The sequence below is a fragment of the Canis lupus genome, chromosome 37 (assembly GCF_003254725.2).
Source record: "Canis lupus dingo isolate Sandy chromosome 37, ASM325472v2, whole genome shotgun sequence".
Taxonomy (NCBI): Eukaryota; Metazoa; Chordata; class Mammalia; order Carnivora; family Canidae; genus Canis; species Canis lupus.
In genome coordinates, this window is record NC_064279.1 from 6,535,769 (window position 1) to 6,554,979 (window position 19,211).

The 19,211-nt window shown below is 43.2% G+C and overlaps 1 protein-coding gene across 1 annotated transcript in view; it reads right to left on the minus strand.

Annotated features, from left to right (window-relative positions):
• The window catches only part of HECW2 (HECT, C2 and WW domain containing E3 ubiquitin protein ligase 2), a 359,319-nt gene extending 341,275 nt beyond the window's left edge, over positions 1–18,044 (minus strand). Inside the window, exon 1 of the mRNA XM_049106445.1 lies at positions 17,908–18,044. The gene's annotated coding sequence lies outside the window, so the exon portion shown is untranslated. The remainder of the gene's footprint in view (positions 1–17,907) is intronic.
• Positions 18,045–19,211: the final 1,167 nt, after the last annotated feature.

Sequence of the window (19,211 nt, forward strand, 5' to 3'; positions counted from 1 at the left end):
ACCTCCTCCTTGATAAACACCAAAAGTTATCCAAGAAATGCCTTCTGCCTACTTTTACTGCATGATAGTTTAACAGCCTTCTGGTCTATTCAGCACTTGCGTATTTTCTCCTTAGGAAAACTTTATGTTACCGTATTATTTATCCTCTTGCTGTGATGGAAGAAGTTTACAATTACAAATAAGGAGACTAGATCCTACTTTCAGCACTATCACTGAGTGACCCTATATTCAAGACTACCAAGGACTGTCCCCAGTTGTGTCTGTTGTCCTAATATAACGCTCAAAGGTATCTCAGACTGAAGAGAAATCATGAGCACGCTACTAATCTCAGACTGAAGAGAAATCATAAGCACGCTACTACTTGTGGCTCAAGTTCACATGGCTCAAAGAAGTCACAAAACTTCTCTGGAACTCAGTTTCTTCTTTGGCCAAATGAGAATAACCTCCACACTACAATTTGTGATTGTAGGAGATCACATAGGTGAAAGATCTGCAAAAGTTCTATATAGATCCGTTATTGTTAGTAAGAATACAAAAGAGATCCAAATACATTTTAAGAAAGAGGAGCTAGCACTGTCACCCTATAGCTTGCTTTTGCATGATTCCAAAAGTCTAAACAGATATCATGGAAAGTCATTTAGATGATCCCTACAGCCCTCTTCAACACTAGAAATGCTATTATCATAATCATTCTAGCATGGCATCCAACTACATTGGCATATCACTTATATGGTATCCATCAAACAGGTTACTCCCTGAACTTATGAATTCCTGGACTCCAATCATAGTCATAAATCCAGCTTGCAAACTTCTCTGACTGGACAGCATGATTTTTTATTTTCATTTTTCAATTATTTGCCCATTTTTTAAAATAAGATTTCACATAAGAATTCTAATTTCTGTTTTCTCTTGAAAAACTAGTTTATCGGGCATCTTGGGGCAATAATCTGGTAGGAGCTGGTAACAGTTCTCCTTTTAGGAATCACATGTAAGGTCCAGCTTACCAGAGTCCTCATCTAGTTTGCTTCACAGATTTATGTTACCTGCCTACTTGGTGCAGGGATTTGAGTGTGCTCCTCAAATGTACAAAGAACGCATGGCCACATCTATTGATATAACTCAACCTGTTACTTTCTATCCCTAAATATGTTTCCCCAAACACCTCCTCATTAATCAACAAAATTGAGACCATGAAATGCCATGTTGGTTGCTTATTCAAAAGGATGACAAGAATTCTTATTCCTACACTATTTTTTATTTAGATACATAAAGAAAATACTAAAACATAGCAACTGAAGGTTTAAATGAGGAATTGAGGGATCCCTGGGTGGCGCAGCGGTTTGGCGCCTGCCTTTGGCCCAGGGCGCGATCCTGGAGACCCGGGATCGAATCCCACATCAGGTTCCCGGTGTATGGAGCCTGCTTCTCCCTCTGCCTATGTCTCTGCGCCTCTCTCTCTGTGACTATCATAAATAAATAAAAATTTTTAAAAAATAAATAAATAAATGAGGAATTGGAAGTTGGATTCTATTTAATTTTGTAATTTATTTCCTAACCCCTGACATGGCTTCAAGTCATTTAAAAATTTTTAAACTTGGGATCCCTGGGTGGCGCAGCGGTTTGGCGCCTGCCTTTGGCCCAGGGCGCGATCCTGGAGACCCGGGATCGAATCCCACGTCGGGCTCCTGGTGCATGGAGCCTGCTTCTCCCTCTGCCTGTGTCTCTGCCTCTCTCTCTCTCTCTCTCTGTGACTATCATAAATAAATAAAAATTTATAAAAAAAAAAAAAATAAAAAATAAAAAAAATAAAAAAAAAATAAAAATTTTTAAACTTTACCAGCTTGAAAGTGGAAGAACCAGCGAGGTAACGTCTAAGTCTGGGAAGAATCAGAAAATAATACTTAGTTATGTCTAATGAAGAATGTATTATGTAGCAAAATCTGAGAAACTCCGTATGTGTACTAACCTATTTAAGAAAACTATCAAGTTGGTTATTTCTATAGATACTGCCATGCAAAGAAAAAAATTAATATACTAAAAAGAATTAAAAGAGATATGTGTATATCTATGTCCATATTCACAATAGCAAAAAGGCAGAAGTAATACAAATGTCTATTGATGGATGAACAGATTAAAAAAATGTAGTATATGCATACAACAGAATATTATTCAGCCTTAGAAAGGAAATTCTGAACCATGGTACAACCTGGATAAATGCTGAGAACCTTATACTAAATGAAATAAATCAGTCACAAAAAGACAAATACTATATCTTATATGAGATACCTACAGTAGTCAAATTCATAGAGACAGAAAGTAGAACGATGGTTTCAGGAACTACAGGGAAGGAAAAATGGTGAGTTTTTGTCTAATGGGTAGAGATTTTCAGTTTTTCAAGATGAAAACTTGTGGAGATTCGTTGCACAACAACGTAAATGTCCTAAAAAGTACTAAGTTGCACATTTTAAATGGTGAACTGATGGCAAAATTTTTTATATGTATTTTACCTCAATTTAGAGATTTTAAAAATATATACCTGTATGTATGTATGTACGTATATATACGTGTATATATACACACACACATATATTTTTTTTACAGGTATATATATACTTGTAAAAAGGGGTGAAAAAAACAGAGATGAAAGAGATAATAAAAATTATAAATTTTAATTATAATATAAATTAAATTATTTTTCAAAATATTTAAGGAAAGAGAAAAAAGAAACCAATCAAATGTAACATCACATTGTAGCAGACAGGGGTAAAATTCAGTAGGAGGGGGAAGCACTTCCAGAATAGCCAAGTAAGAACCTCTCAAAATCTACTCCTCCATAAAAGCATAAAAGCTGTACTACCAAAAATTGTCAATATCAACTTTTTCAAAATTATGGAAATTAACAAAAGGCTTACAACATTACAATGATAATTTTATCATGAAAAATGGCTGAGTCTCAATAAGAACACTGAGCTTTGTGGGATTTTAATTTTCCCTATTTCCATCACTCTCTCCCTAGCATCACAGTCCCCAGCATCCCTGCAGCCATGGGGACTGAGAAAAACAGCACTCTAGCAGTCCCTGAGAAGGCAAAATGGGACTGGAGCTCCCTAAAAAGGCCCCCTCCCAGAGAACTGTCATTATTTGAACTGGCAGATATCTGGAAAAGCCCCATCTCAGGACTTGTGTTTACTGGACCTAACTCAGAGATCACTCAATGGGAAAAAACTCTAGCCCCTCAGCATTTGTTAAAAACAATTGTTTAACACTGAAAACACCTAAAGCACTAATACAGGGTGTGTGTGGGGGGGGGGGGGGTTGTGCAGGGAAGCTAACTAAAAAAAAGGAAAAATTTGAGGAAGGAGATGTCCATAGAAGGACTTGAAAAGCTTTGACATTCCTTGGGATCTAGAAGGCCACATACATGTGCAGCACTACATGCATACACAGTAAGTACCTGAGAAGACCCTAATCTTTCACCTCTGGCTGACACTGAGTCTCTGTGCCTGCAGCAATTGAAGGCTACCACTGAGCTGTCAATGGCATGGCTGATTGTTGAAGGTGTAGCCCAACATGCACCTGGAACTTCTCTGCACATACTGAAAGGTTTCTTCATTCCAGGCACTTAAGAAAATTTCTGTCAAATCATTAGCTGACCACTAACGTAAATAAGCAGAAGTTTCAGTAACCACATGTGACAAAAAAAAAAAAAAAAAAAAAAAGCAGACTTTACAGAATGTATTCAGAAAAGTCTGCAAACAATCAAATAACAACAAAGAGCAAAAACACCAAACCCTGTGGACAGAGAGAAATCTCATTTTCAGAGTCACCATGAGATATTATTTGAACAGTCCACTTTCCAACAAAAACTTGCAATACACACACAAGAAAGTAGTAAAGTATGGTCCACACACAGGAAATAATGTAGTAGATTAAGACATGTCCCTGAGAAAGCCAGAGGGGTCATACTAGACAAAGATTTAAATATGCTATTATAAATATGTTTAAATTATTAAAGGAAACCATGTCTAAAGAATTAAAGGAGAATATAAAAACAATATTTCATGAGAGAAAATCAATACAGAGACGGAAATTATTTAAAAAAACAAATACACACAGATTAAAAATTCTGGTGTTGAGGGGCACCTGGCTGGCTCAGTTGGTAGAGCATGTGACTCTTGATCTCAGGGTCATGAGTTCAAGCGCCTCATTGCAGGTACAGTTTACTTAAATAAATAAACCTTTTAAAAATTCTGGTGTTGAAATGTACAATACCTGAAATGGAAAATTCACTAGAGTTGTTCAACATCAAATCTGAATAGGCAGAAGAAAGAATCAGTGAACCTGAAGATACATCAATTGAGATTATTCCAGTCTTAGGAACAAAAATGAATGAAGAAAAATTAACAGAGCCTCAGAGACTTATAAAACAACAAATATTGTATCAATACATGCATATAAGGAGTTCCAGAATAAAAGGAAAGGGACAAAGGAATATGTAATCAAATAATGACCAAATCAAAAACTTCCCACATTTGAGGAAAACATTAACCTATACATCCAAGAAGCTCAACAACTCAAAGTAGGATAAACAGAAAAGAATCCTCACCAAGACACATCATAGTCAAAATGTCAAAAAACAGAAACTGAAATGCAGCAGGTAAATCTCATCACATGAAAGGGATTCTCAACAACATTACTAGCTGATTTCACATCAGACACTACAAAGACTAGGGGCAGTGGGACAACACATTCAAAGCAGTTAAAAAGGCAAAACAAGGGGATCCCTGGGTGGCTGGAGATCCCTGGGTGGCTCAGCAGTTCAGCACCTGCCTTTGGCCCAGGGCATGATCCTGGAGTCCCGGGATGGGGTCTCACATCGGGCTCCCAGCATGGAGCCTGCTTTTCCCTCTGCCTGTGTCTCTGCCTGCCTCTCTCTCTCTCTCTCTCTCTCTCATTAATAAATAAATAAAATCTTTAAAAAAAAAAAAGGCAAAACAAGGCTTCAACATCCAACAAAATTATCCTTCAAAAGTGAAGGAGGAATTAAGACATTCCTATTTAGGGATCCCTGGGTGGCGCAGCAGTTTGGTGCCTGCCTTTGGCCCAGGGCGCGATCCTGGAGACCCGGGATCGAATCCCACATCGGGCTCCCAGTGCATGGAGCCTGCTTCTCCCTCTGCCTGTGTCTCTGTCTCTGTCTCTCTCTCTCTGACTATCATAAATAAATAAAAATTAAAAAATAAACAAAAAAAACATTGCTTTAAAAAAAAAAAAAAGACATTCCTATTTAAACAAAACTTAAGAGACTCTGTCACCACCAAATCTGTCCTTCAAGAAATACTAAAGTTAGTCCTTGAGGCTGAAATGAAAAAACACCAAACATGAACTCTAATCTACAAGAAGACATAAGGAGAATCAGCAAAGCTAGCTACATAGTTAAATGTAAAAGACAGTGTAAGTGTATTTTTATAAGCCTTTCCTATTATGATTTAAAAACTAATCCATAAACAATAATTATAAAAGGAATTATAAAATATTCCTTGCTTCATAATACATAAAGCAAGGAATGAAGCTATACTGAAGTAAATTTATTGCATAGTTTTGAAACCCATCTGAACTGAATTGTTTTAAACTAAAAAGTTTACCATAATCTCTACAGCAAACATTAAGAATATAACTCAAAAAATATAACAATATTATCAGGAATGACAGAATAAAAACCTATGAAAATTATCCTCTCCAGAAAAGAAACAGGGGAATTAAAACAGCACTCTGAAAACAGGTATTTAGCACAAGGCAAGACAGTAATAGAGAAATTGAAAAATTTTTTAAATCTGAGGTATACAGAAGACAAAGAGCAAAAAGGTAGACATACTATTAGCAGTAATTAACATTAAATGTAAATAAATTAAGCGCACCAGTCACTGGAGCGAAACACTAATCAAAAAGCAGAGATTGGTGGAATACTTTTTTTTTTTATTTTTATTCATTTATGATAGTCACAGAGAGAGAGAGAGAGGCAGAGACATAGGCAGAGGAAGAAGCAGGCTCCATGCACCGGGAGCCCGACGTGGGACTTGATCCCGGGTCACCAGGATCGCGCCCTGGGCCAAAGGCAGGCGCCAAACTGCTGTGCCACCCAGGGATCCCTGGAATACATTTTTTAAGTGACCTAACTACTTGCTGTCGAAAAGAGACACTTAAGATTCAGAGATAAAGATGAAAATAAAAGGACGGAAAAAGATACACCATGCAAAGAGCAAATAAAGAGTTGGACTGGCAATACTAATACCAGACAAAATGGGCTTAGAGACAAAAATTGTTACTAGAGAGAAAGAAGGATATTTTGTAATGATAAAAGTCCATTCAAAAGAAAGACATAACAATTATAAACATATATGTACCCAAGAACAGGGCTGCAAAACACATAAGTATAAACTGACAGAGTTGAAGAGAGAAAGACAACAGTAGTTAGAGGTATCAATAGTCTACTCTTCACAGCTTATGTAACAATTAGAAGGATAGTTCTGACACAAAAAGCACAAGGATGAACAAAAAAAATAAGTGGACTTTATTACTATTACAAATGATTGTGCTTCAAATGATAGTATCAAGAAAGTAAAAAGATAACCCACAAAGTAGGAAAAATATTTTCAAGACATATATCTCATAAAGGTCTAGGATCCAGAATATAAAAAGAATTCATACAACACAAAAGTAAACCCATTTTAAAAATCAGCAAGGAATGTGAATAGACAGGTCTCCAAAGAATATATACAAATGGCCAACAAGCACAGAAAAAGACACTCAACATCATTAGTCATTAGGGAAAAGCAAATCAAAACCACAATGAGATATCACTTAATACCCGCTTGGATAGTTGAAGCCAAAAGAAAAAAATAACAAGTGTTCCAAAGGATATGGAGAAATTAGAAGCCTCATATATTGTTGATTGAAATGTAAAATGGTGCACTAAATATGAAATGTGTAGCAGATACTCAAAATGATAAAGAGTTACCATATGTAGCATTTACACTCTGAGGTATATACTCAAGAGAAATGAAAATATATCCACATAAAAACTTTTACACAGATGCTCATATCAGAATCATTCATAATAGCCAAAAAGTGAGAACATCTGAAATGTCTATCAACTGATGAACGGATAAACAAAACGTGGGTTATCCATACAACACAATTTTATTTGGCTATAAAAAAGAACAAAGTACTGATACGTGCTACAACACGAATAAACCTTGAAAACATTAGGCTAAGTGAAAGATGCTAGTCACAAAACACTACATATAATTCCACTTTTAAGAAATATCTAGAATAGACAAATCTATAAAGACAGAATGTGGAAGAGTGGTTGCCAGGAACTGGGGGAGGGATCATGGAGAGTAACTGCTAATGGGTACTGGGCTTCTTTTGGGGGGGGTGAGGAAAAGGCTCTGAAATTACATGGTAGTGCTGGTTGCCCAACTTTGTAAAATATACTAAAACTCACTGAATTGTACACTTACAATGGCGAATTTCATGAATGTGGATTATATCTCAATAAGGCTATCATTTTTTAAAACTCGATGAGGAAAACGGATACCTATAGAATGACTTTCCAAGATAAAAAAATAAATTATAGGGTAGCCTGGGTGGCTCAGCGGTTTAGCACCTGCCTTCGGCCCAGGGCCTAATCCTGGAGACCCGGGATCAAGTCCCACCATGTTGGGCTCCCTGCACGGAGCCTGCTTCTCCCTCTGCCTGTGTCTCTGTGCCCCCGCCCCGCCTCTCATGAATAAATAAATTATATCTTGTCTTATAATCATTTCAAGTCAATATTCATAACTCAGACTGTGCCAGATGCCGGGATGTGAAGATAAATAATAAACAGTCCTGCTCCTTTAGGAGCGTAGTTTAAACGAGACATTATCAATAATAGATCTTTGGAAAGAATTTTGATTCCTTCCCCTAGTTTTCCCCTTCGAAATGTATATGATGCTGATTTTTACCCTGACAAACTTTAATGGAAAATCCAATTCCAACAAATTGAAATATTAGCAGGCAGATACCAAAGAAAAATTAACTTGGGGTCTGCCTCCAGTCACACTTCTGTCCCAGCACGAGAGGGTCCAGTTGCGGTCCTGCCTCCCGGCCCTGACTGCCATGTGGCAGTGTGTGATCCCTTGGGCGGCTTGGGTGTGCCAAGAAATGTCCACGTCTCCATTTCCTCACCCTCATCCCAATCAATCCCCTTTCAGATTTCACAGGAACTAGGTTTTATTCCTTTAGGCCCCCAACTCTTTCCTTCAAATACTATTAGTTACTGAGGTTCTCCAGATACATATTTGCTCAGGTCACCAACACAAATGCAGCTCCCTTCTTTTACATCTTTTTTTTTTTTTTTTTTTTAACTTAATAAAGATCCAAAATGGTCTCTATCAAGGCCAAATCACCTCTGCCTGTGTTCGGTGCCCCGCACTGCACAGGCCTGGCATGGATACCGTCTCACAGGTTCTGTTGCTCCAGAACAAGAGTCGTAAAACAGATGCAGGCAGCACATAAATTTTGTTTGGCCTGTGCTGTTCTCAAAACATTTTAATTACCACTCAAGAGATGTTTTACATACAAACTTACATTTTTAGCTTCATTTGAAAAATGTGAAGATGCGGCCATACTGGACTCAAATTCCCACGTGACAACAACTGAGCGAGCCTAGCGCAACCCCACCTTCCCCTCGGAGGACGGATGCCCCCATGACCCTCATCACCACAAGGTCTCCACGCACAGCACATCCAGCTGGTTTTATTTGTGACGTGCTGGCTCTGGAGGCATCAGAGTTTCGGATGAATCCAAGCCCACAGCGTCGGAAGTGGTTTCCTATTATAAAGGTAAGACATCTTCCATTATTTTCCGTTTTAGGTTGTAGGCCATGTTTTTCTGCCTCTGCCAAGCTCTCCTGGCTTCTCACTCCAGCAACTGCTTCAAATTCCTGTAATCACCTTCACGTCTGACACGTGAGTATCACCCACTTAAAGGAGTCCAGGACTCTCCTCCAGAGGCATCTTCTGGCCTGGAAGCTCCGGCATGACGCAGGATAGTATCAGGCCACCCTGCAGAGAGCACTGGGGAGCTCATCCACAGACCAAGGAATCTTCCTTTCCAGACTTACTTCACTTTGACAATAAATGCTCCTCCTAAATATCTGAATTCTGGGAGGTTAAAACGTTGTTTCCCAAACTTTCCTGTGCATAATACAGCACAGCTGGGGATCCTGTTAACAATGCAGATTCTGATTCAGTAGGTCTGATGTGGGGCCTCAGAGTCTCCATTTTAAGAAGCTTCCAGGTGATAGCGTCAGCATCACCTGTAGATTACACTTTGAATGGCGAAGGTTAGAAGTCTTATAAAGGAGGTTTCTAAGATGACATCTGAATGAATTAGACCCCCAACACTTGGCTTTCTGCCATCTTAAAACTACAAAATGTTAATTATTTAGTATCTGCGCCAACTTAATATCAGATTTATATAAGTAACAGCCTTCCGTAACGGTCTTGAGAAAGAAACAGGTGGTCCTTTGGCCATTAGGCATTGATGACTGCATATTCACTCCATGATCAATACTGGGCATTACAGAGATGCCGGCCAAGTTTCCATATGCTTAGAGTGCTTAAAACCTCGTTGGCAAAAAAGGCAATAGGAAACAAAATAACTAGTACACCATCTACAGCAAAGATGAGAGGCGCCTAGGTGGCTCCACTGGTTGAGCATCTGACTCTTGATCTCATGGGTCATGAGTTCAAGCCCCATGCTGGCCTCCACCCTGGGTGTGGAGCCTACTTAAAATAAATGAAAATAAACAAACGTTTAAGCAATAACAATAAATAAAGCTAAGAAGATGAAAATATTAGCTGCTATAAAATAGTGATTCTCAAGAGGGTGGCATACCAGCATCTGGAGGGGAAGATGTCAAACCAGACACTTCCCTCTAACCCCCACCTAGATTATGACACTGACTCTGCCCACCCTTGCACTGAAGGAGGAAACTACGGACACTTCTAGGAATGCCACACTCTTCAGGAAGATAAGATGGGAAAACTACTATTTGCAGGTTGTGTAGAGAAAGGCAATGGAGATACGGGACCTGGAAGAGTAAGTCAAATTGGCAGGCATTCCAGGTGGGAAGCGCTTCTTCTGGCAAACGTACCGAGGGAAAGAGGAGTCTGGGGTGTACATATGGGATGGAAAGAAGACCTGCTCAACAGAAGTAAACCAGAGTGAATGCCCCCTCCCCACCGCCCCATCCTGAGTTAGAGGAAGCACAGAAAGTAACGTGCTGACCACTTGTTAAGAACGTGAGAGAGCTATGTCTTCACAGGAAGGCCGAGCTAGTTTGTCTCTCAGGTCCCTGCCAATTTTTCCTTGGTTGAAGAACAAAATTTCACTTTTCCTCTCACACATATTTCTAAGCTGAATAACCCACCTTGCCTGCTGTTCAGTATGGGACATGACTGAGCAGAACGTGGCGGTGTAAGAGTCCCTATAAATGTACGGAAAAGATAGCCTAAGTTGCTGCATCAGGTAGACTTCACCCCCTGCTCAGCATCCCCGGTTCTTCGGGACTGTTCTCAGAGGTCTTACTTTCAACCGTGCCATCAGCCATCTTCGTGACTCTTCTCTGAACCCCATCCGAAGGGTCCTCATCCCTCCCACACAGGCAAGCGAGGAGGAGGAGGTGCGCTCTGCTCTTCCCGGACTACTCTGCCCAAAGCAAGTCCGAGTGACACTCCATGTTCTACCAAAGACTCGCTCCTCAAAAAATCACCACACTTCCAATTTTTTTTTCATTTTTTTTTCACTTAGGATTTATTTCAAATATATATTCAGAAGCTCATATAGTTCAGAAGCTAATACAATAGCAGCCCATATCCCAACACCCAGATTTAACCGATGTAAACATTTGTGCCACATTTGCTTTGCAATTATATATTTGTTTATCATATCCTTGTTCCCAGTTTCCTACCGGGTCCTCTGTTTTATCTGGGCAGGGCCAGCTCTAAGTATTAACCTCTTTTATACCTTTCACTTAGCACAGAGCCTGGCTCATACACAGCCCTCAGTGTCTGTGCAACAAATAATGCATGAATAGCTTCTGTCATGGAAGCAAGTAACAGTAATCAATGTAAAAGTTATTAGGCAAAACAAAAAGACTCAATTTCGTTCCAAAAAATGGGAAATGGATCTTTACTGAAGAAACAGGGTTCAAGTTTAAATGTGTGCTATAACTGGACACTATGCATTAGAGTGGGCTAGCCAAGCAAGGAGCATACGCCTTCTCCACACACCCTCATCCCTCTTGGCCGTCGAGCCCACGTATCTGCCCAACAACATGGACATATAGGAGAAGAGCTCACAAAGTCTCTCCTAATTTAAAGATGCCAACTTAAAGACGGAAAGAACAGAGGATCCCTGGGTGGCTCAGTGGTTTAGCGCCTGCCTTTGGCCCAGGGCGCGATCCTGGAGTCCCAGGATTGAGTCCCACGTCAGGCTCCTGGCATGGAGCCTGCTTCTCCCTCCTCCTGTGTCTCTGCCTCTCTCTCTCTCTATTTCTGTCATAAATAATAAATAAATAAATATTTTTTAAAAAAAGACGGAAAGAACAAAAGAAAAAAGGGAAGACAAGAGGGAAGGAGGAAGGAAGGCCTATGCAAAGAGAATCCAAGACCACGGAGATCATTCATCTTTCCTAGGTTTGGTCGGGGGCAATACATGTCACGTCCTGAAAACTTGTATCAAGTCCCTTTGTCTGGAATGAAGCCAAGCCTAAGGCAAAAGTATATACAAGATCATGTCAATTGTTGGACTGCTCCACCTCTTTCTACCTGTACTCCCTGCCACCCAGTATCTCAATCAAAACTCTAAAGGTCTAGGTTCCTCCCAGCGTGGTTTCCTACATGCTCTGAAAACCACCTACACGCTGATACCGTCTCTCCATCAAAACCAGTGGCTCTAAGTCCTATTTCTTTGTGCTCTTATTCTTTCAGAGGGCCACCAAGAGAAAATATGGTTATTATATAAAGGACTGCCCAGGGACGCCTCGATGGCTCAGGGATTAAGCATCTGCCTCTGGCTCAGGTTGTGATCCCGGCGTCCTGGGTTCAAATCCCACATCAGGCTCCCGGCAGGGAGCCTGCTTCTCCCTCTGCCTATGTCTCTGCCTCTCTCTGTGTGTCTCTCATGAATAAACAAGTCAAAATAAAACCTTTAAAGGACTGTCCACTACCAAAAATATAACCTCCTTAACCCTTTATCATCAATGCAGATCTCCAACTTTGTCTAATGAAAAAATTTCTTAGTCCCAAGATCGTGGCAGATCGTTCTATTTATTAACACTTCCTCCTTCCCTTCCTGTCCTTGACATCGCTCACTGTGGGCAGAGCATACTACTGAGGCATGCCACTTGATATAGGAGAACTGGTTTCTCAACAGTGTAATGAAAAAACATTTTTCTTACTCCACAGATGAAATATTACGTGAATGCCTTTCCTCTAAAAAGCCAGCATATGTCAGCGTGGAGAAGTAGTCTTAATACTCCCTGTCACTTTGCACAGCACACTCATACACTCAGGGGCTGCAATTTGGTGGCACCCAGTTTTTGCTCTTTCTTTTAGTATTTCCTCAAGATCAGAAGGCACTACATCTGCTCTGTGAATGGAGTAGCACGCAGACTGCCTTCTAGGTACGACTTCTTTTCTTTACGAAGCCATCACCTTCTTATACGAACATGAAATGAGTGCTCCGTAAGTCCTGCCCCCAGAGCAACTTTTCCAGTCTCATTAATAACAGTTAGCCAAAAGAAAAATCTCCTCTCTCATACACAAGTTTTCAGTGATAAATGAACAAAGCATCACCAAGCGCTCCTCCCTGAACACATGCCAAGAGCTGATTCATTCTCTGCATGACCTCAGTGGTTTCATCCAACCATAAAGTGAAATATCTCCCGGTATGTACTTGATAGTAATCACTCTTCCACACGCTACTCCACTGCTATTATGCAACAGCCAACCGTGCCATTTGACAAAGGAATTCTCAATAACTTCTGGTTTCTCTTTAAGGACGATGTTTGTCTTTAGCTATCTGACCAATTTTGCGAGTGTCTATTCAGTAATATGACTCATTCTTACTTTTGCTACAAGAGCCCTTTAGTGATGCCACTAGAGTATTTTTAATCTCTTACCTACCGTCAGCAATATAATATGTTAATTTTGTAATGGAAAGCATTATTGTGTGCTTGTCCTGGAAAACTTCAATAGTATAACAGAGAAGCCTCTGTGCTTTGTTTGAAAATGACACCAAAACATCCATGGCTTCATGCCACTATTGGACAGTTTCATAACAGGCAATGACGGGGAATTAGGATCGACTGGATGGCAAACCCAAGAAAAAAACCGTTTTAAGATAGTCCTCATCAGACTTCCATGCGCACGTTTCAACTTCATCACTCTCACGGATTCCCTTGTTTTTACACATACAGATTTCACATTTTACATTTGCAGTGGGATAGAGTTCTCTAAGTATGTTGATGGCATTCTGAACTGTAGCATTTTCATTACTATGTTCACACTTCAAAGAACCACCCTTGAGCCACTGATCTATTATTGCAAAATGGGGATACAGTTTGAGAGAAGCAACCACCAAAATATGCTATTTTAACAAACAATAAGCAAATGACACGAAAAGTTTATTAACCAAGATGAAGTGCAGTATTTGTGAAACATAAGCCATATTGACCAGTGCAGGCTTCATAGCACAAATACAACTTTTTAATATAATGGGATTTCTGCTGCAATTGTAACTACTCTTGCATCTCAAGGTCCCACTCTGCCACTCTTATACCACCTTTCTGATCTCGTTTCCAGCTCCCCGAGTCACCCCACTCCATCATGCTGGTCTTCTTGCTAACCTTTGAACACACTTCAGGCTTTCACACTGGCTGTTCCCTGTACCTTGAACGCTCCCCCTCAAGTTTCTGCATGAGTAACTTCTCTCACCTGCCTCAAAGTCCTGGCTTAAAGTTAAGGTCTTTTTCTCCATGAAGGCTACTCAACTACATTTATCTTGTTCGACTTTCCCTTTCTTCCAAAGTGTGTACTTCCTCCTAGCATGCCTTATAATCTACTCATTCATTTTTTTTTAATTGTCTGTCTTCCACCTCACCCCTCCACCACAAGATAATGAAAACTTCACAAGGGTAGGGCTCTTTTGTTTTATTCATTGGTATATCCTCAGCATCTAGATCAGATACTGACTTGTGAAAGGTGCCCAATAAATAGTAGTTGAAAGAATGAATGAAATTTTTTCATTGCTTTTCCTTTCTAACCACCAAACTGTCTACAGATCCTTGAGAACTAAACAGAAAATGAGAGTTCTCACAGGTTTTTAAGCAAGAATTATGCTAACTGATTAGTATGCAAACTACACAAGGCCAGGAAATGATTTAAAGTTTAGAGAGGCTGGATGCAGAGAGTTTAGTTTTAAAGTCAATCCATGAAAGAGATTATGAAGGCCACAATTTTCCAAATAACTAGGCGTTCATGTGTGGTTTATTTCAACCACAGTACACGTATCTATAGATATATGATCAGTGTTCGTGTAAACATATCCACGTACACATATCCACATGCACGCACATAAACATAGATGTTGAACAAATCTAGAAGAAGATTAAGACATTTTCCCATCCCGTGGCTATTCTTCATATAAAAGCTAATGACTTGGGTCATACCTAAGATGACTGTACGTCATCATTTTCCTGAGACGGTCACAGTTACACTTGTTGATCCAGTGCCCCTTCCAGTTATTATTATTCCCTCTTTCTCACAAACGTGACCTTGTCTGGAGAGAAGAATTACACAGTCATTCTACCTACTTATAAAGGAGATACATGGGATCCCTGGGTGGCGCAGCGGTTTAGCGCCTGCCTTTGGCCCAGGGCGCGATCCTGGAGACCCGGGATCGAATCCCACGTCAGGCTCCCAGTGCATGGAGCCTGCTTCTCCCTCTGCCTATGTCTCTGCCTCTCTCTCTCTCTCTGTGACTATCATAAATAAATAAAAAATTTAAAAAAAAGAAAAACTTATAAAGGAGATACATAAATTCCTTTCTATTCAGGCATGCTGACCTCAGTTCTGAGGATCTAAGTGGAGTGGGTACGGAAAAGGCGACAACCATCATTAATTGTAACACCTACTGGCCGGTGCTGCAAGTGAACTATTTCAAACAGGCGATTCTTCAGCAAAGTAGTACAACCACTGCAGAAGTAGATGCCCCAAGCTCCAAATATCTAGCTTTGGAACCCAAACCCCTACCAGTCACCTACACAACCTGAAACCCCTATACAAATTTTCACATGGTGACTGAGCACACCAAGCTCTTCTCTGTAAGCCCTCCATATGGAAAGCGGAGACCCAAGACTGCAGTCAGAAGACAAGATTGAGAACAAAGGTTCTTCTATTATCCTGTGGCCCAGAGAGCTTTGGAAACGAGAAGAGTGTTGAGTCACGTCTTCACAACAACACTTGTGTTTTGAATTCTCGGTAAATATCCCAAAACTGGACCAAACACTAAATCTTGAAACTTGCATTCCCATCTGCAAGAGCCATGCATCCATCAGGTCTGCAAACAGGTTTTGTCCAAAGCTTGCTTCTCCCAAGTCACAGGAATTCTCCCAATTGGGGTCAGCCCCTAGGTAGATGGGCAAGTGTAATGCTTCTGATTCTTGAAGACAATAACAACACAGGCTTGGAGCCCTAGTAGACGCTTAACAACTTAAGGATAAAACTCTCTCTTTCCGATAGGTATAAAAACAGATGACAAGCAATCAATGACCCCATCCTTCTATCTTCCTTGCTATTTCTTTTTTCTGTGTGTATTTTTTGGTTTAATTTTTTTTTAACCTTTCTTATCCTTGCATAGAATGAATAAAAGATTAAATAAAGCAAGACTCAAAATCTGAGAACAGGAGAGGGTAGTGAAGAAAAGCGAGGATTCCTTAACATCTAGGATGACTATATAATTTATCAGCCAAATCACAGCACTTTTACATGTGAAAAGGGATGCTTTTGATAACTAACATAGGTCAATAGGAATAAGCCGGGACCCTTGTAGACAAACTAGGAGGTTGGTTGCTCTTCTAATTCTTCATTCATATTCTCCTACAAAAGACATCCTGTGTGTAAAGAAGCAACCTTTGCCTCTGTTAAGTCAACCAAACTTCAAATATAGTCCTCTCTCCTTCAGGCCAGGCCTGACTTTTGACAATGAAACTAGAAAGCTTTTCACTCTATTGCACCATTCTCTATCCAACACACCATGTGAAACTGGTTCCTTTTTTACCCACGAAAACAAGCAACACACTTCAATGTGGATCCAGGCCAGGCCCCTAGCAAGCCCCAGGCCTGGAGTCAAGTGTTTCTCTTACAGCAACACTTCACAAGACTGACAGCGACCTGGCGAGAGGGTACACAGACCCAGCCACAGATTTAACAAGCATTTTGAATGGTAGATCCTTTCGTTGATGCTAGGGCACCCACTGAAACTGGACAGAACCCAAAAGCCACCTCTCCTGCAAAATACCTTCATCCAGAAGGTTATGCCATCTGTCCGCAACTACAGGTAACAACTCTAGTTTGTCTTTTGCTGAGATCCCTCAGGGGTGAAAAAGGCTTTGAAAAGAATAAGAAACTATGTTTTTCTCTCATGATCACATTGCCCAAGTTAAACAGAGCCAAGGCTTGCTTTTATTCCATACTTCCTGTTCAGAGGGTTCAAACATTGCTCAAGTTCTTCATTAAATCTTGTCTTGTGACTGGTGAATATTAATTCACTGGGATATTTTCCCTCACAATCACAGAGGGAAGAGCAGTTTTGCAACCTATAACACATAAAGGGCCTATAATAGTGGTTGGAGCAGAAAAGCTCCAGCTGGCTTAATCGCAAATGTTCAGAATGACTCTGATTCTTCACGGAATTCACAGTCATTCATAAAGATTCACTGCCAAAGGTTGCCCAATGTTGTGATGGAGGCAATGGTAAAGCAAATGTGTTAGGTTAAGAAGCCGAGTACTATCCACAGCTGAGGGTCTGGAGGCAAGGGCCAGAAGTTAGGGTATCACCTGTCATAGAGACGGGGGAAGAATTCAAGCGGACTGGACAAAAGCCCTTCCAGCTAGCGGACATGTGTTGAAACGAACAAGAGCTAAGAAAGTTCCGACTGTCTTCTCCCCATTAAATTCAAAGACGTTTTTGCTAATAAAACTGTTTTAACTGCTTCACATAATCACAAATGAGACCAAAGTATGCCAAACCCATAATCAAAACAAATCACCTAAATGATGACTTTTTAAATGTCCAAAGAAAGAAGAGATTAACTGGTTAGGAGATCAGAGGGTAAGGTTATAACGTCTTCTTTGGGAGATCAAAATTATGTCTCTCCCCCTCCCAGCCCCCCAACCCACCCTATCCCTCTTCCAAACAGTGAAGTGGATAGTTTCTGAAAAATACAATGGCCCTTTATGCCCGGCTTCTCTAGTCTGCTAGGGATGCCATCTGTCTCCCACACTATATAAACAATCCCTGCAGGAATCTTCTGATGACCAAACAGATTAGCAAGCTCCAGATTTTCACACCATTACTAGTATCCCCATGCAGATTGGGCCTCCGGCTTTACTAAGGACAACAGCAAGCCCCCTAAGTGATCCTTCTCTGTTTATAGGTACTGTGTCATTTTAAAGATAACCTCTCAGAACCTACGGAGCCATCGGTTGGGAGGGGGGAAGGGGGGAAGGTCTCTCTCTAGGCAACGAAGAAATGAGCCCTTGGGGGAGCAGGGGACATAATACAATGAGATCCTACCTGGGAGGCAGACGCATACATGCAATTTCACCGGGTCTAAAGGAGGGAGGCAAGGAGTCGCACGGAGGTCCTGGTCTTCCAGAAGCCAAGGTCTAGAGCGGCGGTGCAGGGGAAGCCGAGGGTCACACCTGGCCGCAGGTGCGCGTGCGGCGGGACCGCGAGGCGGCGGGACCCCGGGGCAGGGAGCGCGGAGGCCGGCCCGGGAGGCGCGAGCGCGCGCGGCCCTGCGGGCACTTCGGGGGCGGCCCCCGGGGGAGCGGCGGCTGCCGGCCTCGGCTCCGGAGCCCGCGCTCGAGCACGAGGAAACGGGCCCCTCCGGCCGCTCCCGAGGCTGCTCATCGTAGAGCGGGAGCCGGGAGCCCCGCAGGGACGGGGAGGCTCCGCCGCGCCCCCCTCCCCCCGGCCTGCCTGCGCCGCCCCGACCGCGGCCCTCCCCGAGCCCGGGCGCCCCTCCCCGCAGCGACGCCCCCGCCAGCCCGGCCGCCCCGGGGAGCGCGGGAGCCCGGAGCGCAGATGAGGGGCCGCGCCGGGCGCGGAGAACAAAGCCGCCTCCCCGCGGCCGGGACCTGCGGCGGCGCCTGGGGGGGGGGGGGAGGGGGGAGGGGGGCACTAACCGGGGGTCGGCGCTGCAGGGGGGGAGGAGGACGGAGGAGGGGGAGGCCCCGCGGGACCGGGGGGGACGGGGGCACTAACCCGGGGTCGGCGCTGCAGGGGGGAGGGGGGGGAGGGGGGGCCCCGCGGGACCGGGGGGGACGGGGGCACTAACCGGGGGTCGGCGCTGCAGGGGGGAGGAGGAGGGGGGGAGGGGGAGGCCCCGCGGGACCGGGGGGGACGGGGGCACTAACCGGGGTTCGGCGCTGCGGGGCGGGGGAGGAGGGACGGGGAGGGAGGAGGAGGAGGGAGGGAAGAGGCCCCGCGGCCGGGACCTGCGGTGCCGGGGGGGGGGGGGGGGGGGGCACTAACCCGGGGTCAGCGCGGGGGGGAGGGGGAGGGGGAGGCCCGCGCCGGGACCTGCGGCGCCCGGGATGGGGGGACAGTAACCGGGGGTCGGTGCCGCGAGGGGAGCGGGGAGGAGGAGGAGGAGGGGGAGGGGGGAGGCCCCCGAGCCGCGGTGCGGGCCTCGCCCTCCGCCCCCCGCGCGCCCCGAGCGCTCCCGCCGATTGTGCCGAGTCAGCGCCCGCGGCCGCGGGGACGCGCGCACCCGGGGAGGCTGCGGCCAGCCCGGCCCCCCCGGCGCCCCCCGCCCCTCACCTCGGGCGCCGGCCGCGCCCCTCGCGCTGCTCCCCGCGCAGCATGGGCGGCAC